At 41.4% G+C, this 13418-nt stretch overlaps 1 non-coding gene across 1 annotated transcript; it reads left to right on the top strand.

Moving 5' to 3' along the window:
• The first annotated feature begins 9447 nt into the window (after window positions 1-9447).
• On the top strand, window positions 9448-9529 carry Trnal-cag (transfer RNA leucine (anticodon CAG)). Its single transcript has one exon. It is a non-coding gene; the product is annotated as a tRNA-Leu (tRNA).
• The last annotated feature ends 3889 nt before the right edge of the window (window positions 9530-13418 follow it).

Raw genomic sequence — 13418 nt, 5'->3', positions numbered from 1 at the left:
ACGGTCCAGCGCGCAATTACGATTCAGGGAGAAATTCTCCACCATATGACCGACAAACAAGAAACTATGCAAACTACCGACAAAACGACAGACCTGAATTCCATCAGAACTGGCGAGCTTCAAACAGGGCAGGGCCTTCTCGACAAGGTGAATTTGTAGAAGTTAGGTCTCCAAATCCCAATAACGACGCGCGCCAACAAAGAAACAGACAAAGACTCGCACCGCAGGCAGCCACCTGCGCCGACTGGCTCAGAGAAAAATAACACAGACGCTAACCTCGAGAAAAGATTTAGCATTCCTTACCGACGTATAATACATGATAATTGCTTTTCAGTTGACAGTCTGCGTAATAGGAAGAGTAAAGGTTTACACCAACATTTCACACGTAAAACCGTTTATTGAATGATAATCTGCTGTTTAACTTAGTCTTTGCCCTAAAACTTTTCACTTCACATTTCTAGTATGCTTTGTCAGACTTAGCAACTGTTAACATGCAACAATGTTTTGAAGTTAACTATCCAGTCTAGAACGTAGGGAAATTTTTTTAAACAGAAATTACGAATGCATTGTTATAGTGAACAGATGTCACAGTGTTATTGTATGTGTACATTCTTGGTTGTCAGTTGCACGTTTAAGTAACGACTATAAGGCTTACATAATTAGAACATATACTGGTACTGCTAAGGAGATTTTAACGCAATATTTTGGTTTATTTGAAAATACATTCTGGATTTAAAGTATTTTCTGCGAGATACCACATGACACAGTGGTTAGTTTATGTGACAGCTACACGATTTTATCACGACGCTACTAATAAGTGACAATTTACATTCCATAGCACAACAATTCGTTACAGTACAGTACTTTCTTGATCACGATAAGGTACGTAATAACTACGATATCTATACGCATAGCATTTCACCTTTGTTTATCATGAGGTATGTACATTGATTTCTGTAGAACTTAGCTTTCGGAGGACGATAACTACGACACCTCCATTGAATTATCTTACAGGAAGACGCACATTTAGCGCTACAGGACACACATTTGAGTGATTAATTTTGTACTTGAACCACTTATTTTTCAAGATTTTTGAATTACAAAGAAAGTTTTCCGTGATACATTTCACTCCATTCCTGTAATCTCCAACACCTGAGGGTATAATTACATTAATCCTCAGGGGGTACATGCTTACTTTTGTGTACCATGTGTGTGGCAAGCACAAGGAGCCCTAGCTAATATGGTATTTGCTTATACAACTTCACACATTGGTACCATATTTCCCTAACACAGAATTACACAGCTATGTGATCATTTAACTGAGAGAGACAAATATTTATTTTACTACATCAGTGACAGATGTTTACGTAATTACAACGTTGGATAACTTCACACTTACGAAATTGTATTTTGTCTGTACTTTGTGAACTGTTCATACTTTTCGGAACCATTGTGATACTATGAGAGCTTTGAATGATGTATTTGGTGTGGGACATTTATTTTTAAAGTACGTTTGAGGCAGATGACACTTTTGACATGAGCAGAGAATTTTTTTTAGGTTTTGAAATTATTGCAGAAAGCTATGACGTTTTTGAGATTTGACTGAGATGTTATGAATATACAGATTTGTAACGCAAATTCTTGACCTGTGAAATTTTTTATATGAGACTGCCACTGTAGCGGAAACTGCTGTCGTCAATATTTCAGTAAGAAAGGTAAGCGACCTTGACGTAATGCGTTTTGGACCCCCAGCGGAGAGGTAGTCGTCTGACAAAAGAAAGCCATTAGGTGGAGAAAAAACAAATGGAGGCCACTATCCTCGCTATTGACATTTCTTTGTCGAAAGCTTCACAAATACGACACGCTCAAATTTGAAAACATATGATTACACTGTGGAGCTCTTAATTTATGATATTTACTAAAATGCCTAATGAAACGATGAGAAACATTTCACGGCTATTGTCTTGCTAGTTGAAAGATTGCTTACTGCACTATGAAACGCCATATGGCTAGTGAATGACGTTTCACGCCTTGCTTTGTCTATTTTGTTTAATATCTAGTTTCTAGCTGCACTGCAGCATTGGTTAAAATAAAATTTTATAGATTAACTAATATAAATATTTTATGCCTACAGATCCAGTATATAATAACTTTATAATCTACTTAAAAAAACGAGGGAGCACAAAAAGACATTTTCCTTCACAAGAATTGAGTACAGAATTTTCTTTTCAAGTACTTGGTAATTTCTTTTGTAGCATAAGGTGTGGTGCACCACTTTAATGACATGGATATTAATATGTGAATAGACATTTCCCTTTTGTGAATTGTTGCCTTTACTGTAGTATTTTTTCTGCTTGAGCTTTGTCATGTTTAGGTAAAATTTATTGAATTTGCTGCTGCTGTTTGCCAGGCATAATGTTACTGACTTTGACTTTTTATTACTCTGTTAAGCCAGTTTTACTACAGATTCATTTTTCTTGTTTGCTGCGCATTGCCTTATATTAGTTGTAATATTGCTACTTGCTTTGACAACTTCCATTTTTTTATTGCTTTATATTAGTTTTAATATTGCTGCTTGCTTTGACAACTGCCATTTTTTTATTATTTCTGTTTGTGTTAATTGTTTTGCGCTGCTGCACTGCCTCGTCCCTTAGTTTAGCATTTGAGCTCAGTAGATTTAAGTTAGCTTAAGAGGGGTAGACTATATAAGAGAATGAGTTGCGGTGAATTGGAAGAAATGCATTGAGAAGTTTTACGAAAAAAGTACAGAAAGCAGTATAGATAGCACTTTTTCAAATAATGAAGAACGAAGGGAGATCTCCAAGAAGTAAAGAAAGTTTTGTTTGCAAGATACAGCAGTAAAACAAACCCTGTCCTTTCTCTTTCTGTTATTCCGCTATGCGTTTGTGTACTCTTGTGTATTTGTGTTTTTCCTCTCTTTATGAGAGTTATGTTGTAGAATTTTTCTAATACTATGTTATTTACTTGGTAAAGTTGTTTAGACATTATTTATTTGTTGTTTTGTTGCTCATATGTGAAGCTGATGTTTCAAAAGTTATTCTGATCTTTATGTATGTACTTATATCATAATTCTTGTAACACTGATGTGCATGTTTATTTCTATTCTTTTGTAAAGCCTGTTTTACTACAAATGTTACCTGTATTGTTATGTTCTTTAATGATGTATTTGGTACCTTTGTTATTGTATTCTTATCTTATAAAATTGTAATTGACACCACTTCATCAAATTAAGTAACTTGTAAGTTACATTTCACTGCACACGTTTCTGTTGGTCATAGTGTATGCACAACATATGAGAAGCTGGGACTGTTAGTGTTTGCAGCAAGGGACTCGTTAACAGCACTGCTGGTTCTAAGGACATTTCCAAAAAAAAAAAAAAAATTGTGAGTGCACAAGTGGTGGTTCATGGACTTGCTATATTATCCACAAGACTCTTCGATGGTGATTGTGCACCTGCACAGTCGCAACAGATGGCTGCTGGCCATCTCTACAAGGACTGAAGTGGGTCTGCACCTTCGATGGCCCACCAATACCATTATTTCTACAAGGACTACAGTAGGTCTGCATCTCTGGTGGCCCACCAATACCGTAATCTCTACCAGGACTACAGTGGGTCTGTTCTGTGATGACCTACCTACCAATAGTCTTCGTAACTTCGACTGACTCTCCTGTGGGTTTACTCTGTTGTGGCCCATTACATGTCTACATGTCAAGAGTCAGCACTGTCTTTCCGTTGGAAGGACAACACTACTTCTTCAAGGTGGCATGGAAATCCACTACTTCAGCGTGCATTCTCTTGTACTACTCAGACTTTGAGAAAACAAACACTGTAATTTTACTATGATGGATGATCAGGACTGTCTTTATGGACTGTTTTTTATTAACACGAAACAGGGGCAATCTGGGCAGGCTGCAGCCCCGTAGACACCAACACACATTCCCATCCACCGCCCGCAAAAAAAGAAAGGAAAGAAAAGCAAAATTTTGTACATGGCTGCACGTTCAGAGACAGTGAATAGTTACAACTGAAAGAAAAACAGCCCTCGGTCACAATTTTTAACAAATTAACCTGTTTTCAACACTGCTAGGAGTGTCTTACCCAGAATTCAAATCAAAGAATGGTCTTTATTCTATAACATAGTCACAGAATTATGACTAAAAGCGTATGATAGGTCATAATTCTGTGACCATGTTATAGAATATAGACCATTCTTTGATTTAAATTCTGAGGAAGACACTCCTGGCAGTGTTGAAACCAGGTTAATTTGTTAAAAATAGTGACTGAGGACTGTTTTTCTTTCAATTGTGAAAGGAAAGAAAGATTGCCAGAGTTGCCTCTCAGGATGGTCACGCAGCACGTAGACTGAAATCAGCAGTGAATAAAGTTGTTTCATTCAACAGCTGAAGATGTAAGTCACAATATTTTTCCTGCAATGTCTTTGCCTTTCTGTATTTTATAAGATATCCTCATTTTCATAGAATTGGTGTCCAGTTCTCGTTCACGTGTGATCTCTCATCCAGACGAAACCAACACCATCAACGCCACCAGCACCACCACAACTTTTTGCTCCTCCTACCGCCCCTTCCTCCTTCCAGGTCCCCCCAAATGCAGTATTAAAACAAAAGCAACGACCTGTTTAGTGAAAGAGGAATTTCAATGTAATAATTCGTTTCTGCCTAAGTCTCCCCTCAACACCCCCTCCCCCCCCCCCCCCACCTCCCGCAATCTTTCTTTTCACATTCTCTTTCTGACATTCAGTCAATTGTAGGTCACTCGTTTTATAAAACTCTCTCACACACACAGGTTACTCTCCAATAGCGATCCTGGTATGCAGGAAACGTCGCTTGAAATGCAGATGCCAGAATCGGCAATACAAAGGCTGCAACCAGATGGCTGACGAAATCGGTGTTCACGCCCGTATTTTCGTGCCCTGGCGGGGCTGGTTAGGCATGGGTCTAACGCGCACGTCTGGTTGGAAATGGGCCTAGCTTTTCGTAAGTACCGCAGCGCGGAACGTGCTGCGGGCCCCAATCGAGGTGGCGTATGGGGGGAGGGGTGGGGCGGCAATAAGCCCGGCGTGCGGTGCTGTAATCTCGGGCGCGCGGCGGCGACAGGCGTCTGCCGTAAATGATAGGCTGGGCCGCGAGCTCTGGGCTGCGGAGCCCGGCCTGGCGCCGCCCCCTCACGCGGACAACGCCTGCACTCGGGGGAACGCGCCGGCCAGCGCAACACGTCCCTCCTCGCGAAATGCCTCTCGCGCTCTCTCCCTCCCTCGTTGTCTACCATTATCCTCGTTTTATCCCCCGACAGGTATTCCATTACAGCGGCGCCAACATTTTTATCACTGCTCAAAGGTGCGACTTGTTACAGCGACGGAGCAGAGTACATTTCCTTCGTTGCGTAAGAAGACTACGAAGCCTATAGACTACGGATTCCAACTGCTGTCGCCTGTAACTGACAGCGTGCTGTGACCAATTTAGCGATCGATTTCCGGTGAGTTTTGAATCGATGAGAGGGAATTACCTCTCTTTCACCAAGATCGAAATGATTAGCTGCTGTCGGGAGTTTAGGTGAAACGATCTGGCCTAGACCCTTCCAAAGAACGTCGGCTACGAAGGCCAAAGCAGGAATTCTCATATTTCACTTTACAAGTTGGTAACATTGTCCTGAGAACTGTGAGACACCTATCATCATAATTAGTGGTCATGACAGAGAAGAATTCTGGGAATTCTGCTACCAAGGCAGAAAAATAACCAATGACGGACAGAGTAAGGAGCAATTAAAAGCATACTAGGAGTGGAAAAAAGAGTATTCCTGGTCGCGGTATGTCTGCTAGCACCAGACATAGGTCTTAATTTGTGGATGAAATGTCTGAGAATGTACGTTTGAAGCGCAACATTGTGTGTCAGTGAGATATGAATGTGGAGAAAACCGGAACAGAAGACAATAGAATTATTTGAAATGTGGTGCTACAGAAGTATGTTGAAAAATAGGTGGATTGACAAGGAGAGGAATAAGAAGGTTCTCCGTAAAATCGGCGAGAAGAGGAATATATGGAAATCACTGGCAGCAAAAAGGGACCGGATGATACGACATATGTTGAAACATCAGGGAATAACTTCCATGGTAGTAGAGGGAACTGTAGAAAATAAAAACTGTAGCGGAAGCCAGAGACTGCAATACATCCAGCAAGAAATTGGGGGCGTAGCATACAGGTGCTACTCTAGACGGAAATTTTGACACAGGAAAGGAATTCGTGGCGGCTCACATCAAACCAGTCATAAGACTGAAGACTCATAAAAAAACTGGATCACGTGATTAGGGGAAACTGAATTAATGTGTAAAGCCATATTTCTTTAATAAATGTGGGGTACGGAATGCGAATGGCAAACAACAGTTATAAGGAATGACTAAAGAATAAATGCAGAACAAATCAATCGTAATAAAATTCATTAGTTGTTTAGTCAATAATAATTTAATGGCTGAATTCACGACCAGTCGAAAGAACTAGCCATGTCATTTTGAGCCTGAGAAAATTTCCCTGAGAAAATAATTTGTTAGATTTTTGAGGTTCTGTATCTTACTTTGTGACAATTTTTGTTCAATAATGAACTTATACCGTCGTATTACAAGCGGAATCTAGTAGTACAATGAATAATACTTTTAACAGGCTTTAAAGACATATAATATAGTAAACAATTCTTCACATTGTTCCTTACGCAGAAGAAATTTCACGGGTAGGATACATGTGAGGTAAGACCGAGTAAAACCAGTGAGGTAAAACCGGTGTAAGTAAGTTGTTTATGTTTTTAAATTGGTAACGCCACGTAGCGCACTGTATGAAAATCACTGGCTGTGCTGTGTGCAGTCTGTGGCTGGGTGTCATCGTTGTAACATTCGCTATTGTAGTGTTGGGCTGTTGGCTGTTAACAGCGCGTAGCGTTGCGCAGTTGGAGGTGAGTCGCCAGCAGTGGTGGATGTGGGGAGAGAGATGGCGGAATTTTGAGAGCGGACGATCTGGACGTGTGCCCATCAGAAAGAGTAAATTTGTAATATTGGATATCATGGGCTGATATATATATTATCACTTTTGAACACTATTGAGGTAAATATACAGCTCGTTCTCTATCAAAATCTTTCATTTGCTGACTATGCGTATCAGTAGTTAGTGCCTTCAGTAGTTAGAATCTTTTATTTAGCTGGCAGTAGTGGCGCTTGCTGTATTGCAGTAGTTCGAGTAACGAAGATTTTTGTGAGGTAAGTGATTTGTGAAACGTATAGGTTAATGTTAGTCAGGACCATTCTTTTGTAGCGATTTTTGGAAGTCAGATGGCGTTGCGCTAAAAATATTGTGTGTCAATTTAAGCAGAGTCATGTATAATCTTTCTAAGGGGACGTTTCACCGATACTATCTGATATTACCCCATGCCGCCGTTACATGTAACTTATATGTGCGACGAAAGAAGAAGTGCTTTTAACGGTCCCGCTACTCGTGTGTACACGTTTTAGTAAGTAGTACATAATTAGCACATACAGAACTGACAATTATTTTGGAACAATTTTTAGATCACTTTTGTCATTAATAATCTGACTGGTTATTCTTTACTGAAGAGGTTTATTTTCATTTGAGATGGGACGAGGGATCACCCTAGCGAAGATATCAGATGAAAATGGGGAAATCCATCGAGAAAAGCGACTCTGACAAGGGGCACGTTACTATTACGCAAAGGCTGTGGACGAGTATCTCGAAAACGCCGAAGCCGGTCGAATGTTCACGTGCTACTGTCGTGAGCATCTACAGAGGCGCAAAAGGACAGTGAGACAACCACTAGGCGCTAAATGGTTGGACGTTCACGACACTACAGAACGTGAGCGTCGGAGGCTTGTCTGCTCTGTAAAGTAGGATAGATGGTACTGTGTGGCACCTATGCTTGCATCAATGCCGGCACAAGCACAAGTGTTTCAGAGCACACCGTTCATCGTGCATTGTTGAACATGGAGATTCGTGTTCACATGTTGGTCCAAAAAGATCGTCAATTACGATTGCAGTGGGCATGGGACCACCGGGATTCGACCATCGATCAATGGAAACGTGTCGGCTCTTCGAGTGAATCATGTTTTTGTTACACTAGGCCGATGGTCGTCTCAACAAATGCCGTCATGCGGTGAACGGCGGCTCGAGACAAGCTGCGCGTCACGGACGCAGGCTAGCGGGTGCAGTATTAAGCTGCGGGAGACATCCTCCTGCGCTTGCATGGGACCTCTGGTAATAATCGAAGACACGCTGACAGCTGCGAACCACAAGCATCCCTTCCCCGACGCCGAAGTCATCTTTCAACCTAATTGTCCGTGTCTCAGAGTCAAAACCGTACTACAGTGGGGTCAGGAGTACTACAGTGAAGTCACGTTGATGTCTCGGCGACCAAATTCAGCAGATGTATATCCAATTGGACCCTTCTAGTTGGCTATAGGGCGCCTTCAAGGCGCACGCAAATCAGTTGCCCATTATTTACGCGAATTACGTGTCCTATGTGCAGACATCTAATGATACATACCTCCACAAATCTACCAACAAACTATTCGCTCCCTGTTATGCAGAGTCAGTGATGTATTTCGTTTCAAAGACTGAAAAACAAGCTATTAATCAGGTGGTCATAATGTTTTGGCTCATCAGTGTATGTCCTTCCGACTTATTTCACAGAAATCCCTGGTGCGCTTGAGGAGGTTCTACCACGGATATTAAAGATTTTTTCGAGGCATACTGCGTTACCAGTGATCCATGTCTCAAACTTTGCCGTATAAATCAGAGTAAAACTTGTTCAGAATTTGTTTTAAACATTCTGTTTGAATTTTTCATAACGCGGTAGACTTTCAGGAGTACCCAGTGGATAACGTCTTGAGCTCCATGTGATTGTTCGGTTGGCATATAACGCTCTTACATAGAAGAAGCAACGCTTAAATATTGTAATGAAGTGCAGACCACTGGTAAAGGATCGACGCATGGTGCAGGGATTTGGCGGGAAAAGTGGGGGTGGCACCTGTTGCTGCCAGATTACTCCATTGCAGAACAGTCACTAGAGGCAGTCACATCCATTACATATCTGGGATATGCGTGCGGGGCCATTGAAGTGGAAGGACCACATAAGCCAAACCGAAGAAAAAGCAGATGCCAGGCAGATTTATTGGAAAACACATTAGGAAGAGCAATACACCCATGCAGGACGTATACTTGAAAATTGCTCGTCAATGTAGGACCCTTGCCTGATACAACCTATACGACTGCGCACTGAAAACTAATGCCTCCAAATTTTTTTGTGTGAAACCTCTTAAAGCTTTTTAAATAAAACGTACGTTATTAACTTTCAGTATCTTTATCCTTAATGGGGTGGAGTAGAATGCTGCTCATGTGACAGCCGTGTTGTGTAGGTAGCGTGGCCGAGCGGTCTATGGCGCTGGTTTCAGGCACCAGTCTCTTCGGAGGCGTGGGTTCGAATCCCATCGCTGCCAAATGTATAATGTTTTATGTTTCGAAGACAGTAGTACTCATTAGCAAGTCTATTATCAATAACACGAAATGACTGACATCATATACGTACCAAACACTACCTTCAAATTTGATCTACAGTGGTGTGCAACCTCAGTAGAAATAAACTAAAGTAATCACAGCTATTTAGCATTATAGACCTAATAAGCCGAAGCAATTTGCGATATCACCGTATGTACTGCGTCTGGTGCTTCTGCGTCCTGGTTCTAGTACACATCTGAGTCGGTGGAAGAACTCCAGCCACAAAATAAACTCTATGACGGCTGAAGGCGGTCCTCTATTATTCTCTAATACTGTCTTCTCCTCTCTGTGTCCTACACGCGAGAAATGCCAACTCCCAGCCACAAGGACTGAGTTCAGATAACGTAGCAACATAAGTATAGACAGAAGAAGTGTTCTCAATCACTGAACGCTGTGTATTCAACGACGTCTTCCAACCCAGATGCGAAGTCCAGAATCGTATAAGTTCACAAGAGTACAGTATCTAACCGTTCCAACTATAAAATCTCGTGAGAGCAAAGACAGCAAGTCCGTCCATACGAACAAGAAGTTGATACTGAGCCACCATCACACATGGGAGCTCAAAATGGGAGACCACGTCTCTCCAGCACTGGCTTCCCGGCGAGGCTTGGCTCCCCATCCTCGTAATTCCGAAAATGAATCATATTCACGAAACCACGGCACATTCCTCCCCTCTACAGATTCTTCCGAACGCCAACCAACCATATTTTAGTCTTTTGTCGTACAGTGCGGAAAGTTTGCGAGGAAGAACCTATTCTCATACAATGGTACGCTTCTGAGTAAAAATCCTTGGAAATAACCCAGTCTGCGTGCTTTCTGATGTGCCGCTTCTTCGTTCCTCTCACCCACGTCCCAGATTTTCAGCGTTTCTGAAGTACAATCGTTCCGGTTCGGCTACAAAACCGGCCGGTCGCGACTCAATTGTGCTCCATCTTGCTGTTTCCAACGTTTAAGCAGGACCAACACACCTGTGTGGGCCTTCCACCCAGGGCTTCAGTTCCGCCTGGCATTCCATTTCCACTATATAGGCAATCATTCACTACGCCGATTTTATAATGAAGACACTCCGTCACCTTTCATGCAATAAGGGTTAACAATTATTTACAAGACGTACATGACAATGTCAGTATCCTGTGGGCCTTCCACCCAGGGCTTCAGTTCCGCCTGGCATTTCATTTCTACTATATAGGCAATCATTCACTACGCCGATTTTATAATAAAGACACTCCGTCACCTTTCATGCAATAATGGCTAACAATTATTTACAAGACGTACATGTCAATGTCAGTATCCTTTATATATTCATGTATACGATGTACAACCTATCACATGATACCTAATTGTGTTTGTAGATCATGGCAAAGTATGCGGATGAGTGCTTGTAAGGTGCGAAATAATAGCCACCTTAAACTGTAGCTTGCCGAGTATCTACGTAGATGGAGAGTATGTCTTCAGGTAATGTAAGCAATTTTCATCCTACGTCTTAACAATTCGTATTGTTCTATGATGAAGCATGAATGTTGCTTTAGAAAATGAGTGTTAGTCTTGTAACTGACATACTCAGTATGAAGATGGTTGAGATGATAAGTGTTTGTTATTCACACAGGCAATGAAAATGGTTGTAATGGTCCTTGATTTATATACTGGAACATTTTTGCCATGGTAATAGAACGCAGGGCTTCCAGCCGATTGCTGCAGCGTCTCTAACAGTTTATATTCTGAAAAAATCTTCATTTTGTCTTGACATTGACAATAAGTGACAATGTTGTCTTGCCATTGACAATAAGTGGCAGGCTAAACCCAAAAGCGTGAGAAACGGCAAAGACATCTGTCGAATTTCAAATGCCAGCACAGTACACCTGCCGGTTAAGAGATACCTTACCACACACTCCTATCTTCCTGCCACACCATAGGTAACGATTCCTCAATCTAAAGAATCTTTCACAGTTTCAGAGACCAGTAGAGCCTCAACTCTCTTGCTTACCAACACTAGGCACTTTATCCTGAGTAAGCTGCTAGAGGAAGCAAAAGTGAGACGGCTGCAAACTAAATATAAAGAAAACGAAAGTAAAACGTCGTTTGAAAAAAATAGAAAAACCAAAATAATTTGTGGAGAAATTAGAGCGAAGGCGTGGACACTTTGAATGCAATATGAAGTCTATAGTTACCCATAGGATAGGCGGAATAAGTAATTTTTATAGCCGAATAGGAATCGATTTGGAAGAAATACGTACGTTATCCACTATCAGAGTCAGATCTGACAGAATTTTGGAAAACTAGTCAAATAAGCCAAAAGGGGCAGATGTCTTCGAAATTTTGATCTCACTGGCAGATGTAACAACAAAACGACTATTAAAACTAATTTGTAGAATCCATAAGACTCGAGATGTAGCATCGGTCTATTACTCGCTCCGTCCTTAATATAGTAACGGGAGAGAAATGTCAGAATTTTGGGACAATCAGCTTGATTGCATCGGAGTTCTGAGGGGGAAAACTTTCAAAAAAATGGGAAACATAATTGAGGTCCTGCTGGATGACAGAGGAGAGACACCAGAAAGACAACTCTGATGTTACACCACAAAATGTAATCGAGGTTTCAAGACAGTTTCAAATGGTATGTCGACTTGGAAAAATGACAATATGCCGTGGTAAAAGATAAATTTACATCTACATCACTACTGTGCAATTCACATCTAAGTGCTTTGCAGATGGTTCACAGAACCGCTTTCAGGCTATTTCCCGACTGTTATATGGCTTTATTAAGTGATGTAAGTTTATCGCTATACTGTGGATATCTGCTTCTGAGTTACTCATTTTAGCAGCTGTTCTTCATTTGTATTCTGGAATATTTGCTGCATCTACTTTGGCGAAGGAATTTCGGAAAACTTTGTATAGTAGTGGTTCTGCCATCGATAATATTACAGTTGCTATAAGAAATCTCCAGAATAATAGCTCGTCGCTGGAGGGAAAGACGATTAACCGAGGCTATGTTCAGGAACGGAGGAGGAATGAAAATAGACGAACGTGAGAGAACTGTTCAAAATGTGATAGACCCTCAAAGAGGTAATGAACAAAATAAAGTTTCAGAAGAAGGATAACGTATTGGGTGTTTCTCGTATGACGTAAGAGCTGCTCCTGGGTTGTGATGGGGCCAGTAACGAGAAGGAAGTTTTCCAACCGGCAAGAAAATCGTTAGGCTTAGAAAGTCATACTTTTGAACTCATCTGTGAACACATTTAAGGTAGTTCTACGCCTCTCGTTAGCCACGGACGGGCAGAGCTAGGCCATCCCGCGCCACTTAGCTGACGCCACAGCACGCTAGAAGCGGGTGACTCTCAGGGTTACGCCGCAGGCGCGTAATCAGTGCTTTCCTACCTCGTACAGCTGGTGAGGGACTGCGACCACTCCTTCTCGTCGGTACCCATCCTAGACTGGCACTTCCAGGGCTTTATAACTGTTATTCCGCCTGACGCATCAGCCAGATTATATACATTTTAGTCGGCCATGTTTGCTCAAGGTACATTCTCTCGATTAGGTGTTCACGTAGAATACTACTACACAAAGTCACTGCAGCAGGTGCTGGAACCTCTCACTTAAGATCTTAAATCTTTAACACCTATGAAACTAGACGTTCCTGTTATAATAGTGTTTAAAAGAGGAGGTATAGGGCGATGTCACAAAAATGCAGTTTAATCGTACAACGTTAAAAAGTTAACACGAATTTATCAAATTTTGTGTGAACATATTTTCATGCAGCCTCTTCAGTGCGAACAAAACTTTAAACGAAGCCATATAATATAAACAAACTGGAAGATGGACACGACATTCAAT

The sequence above is a fragment of the Schistocerca gregaria genome, chromosome 3 (genome assembly GCF_023897955.1).
Source record: "Schistocerca gregaria isolate iqSchGreg1 chromosome 3, iqSchGreg1.2, whole genome shotgun sequence".
Lineage (NCBI taxonomy): Eukaryota > Metazoa > Arthropoda > Insecta > Orthoptera > Acrididae > Schistocerca > Schistocerca gregaria.
Note: the sequence above shows the minus strand (reverse complement) of the source record. Positions and strands in the feature narration are given on the sequence as shown.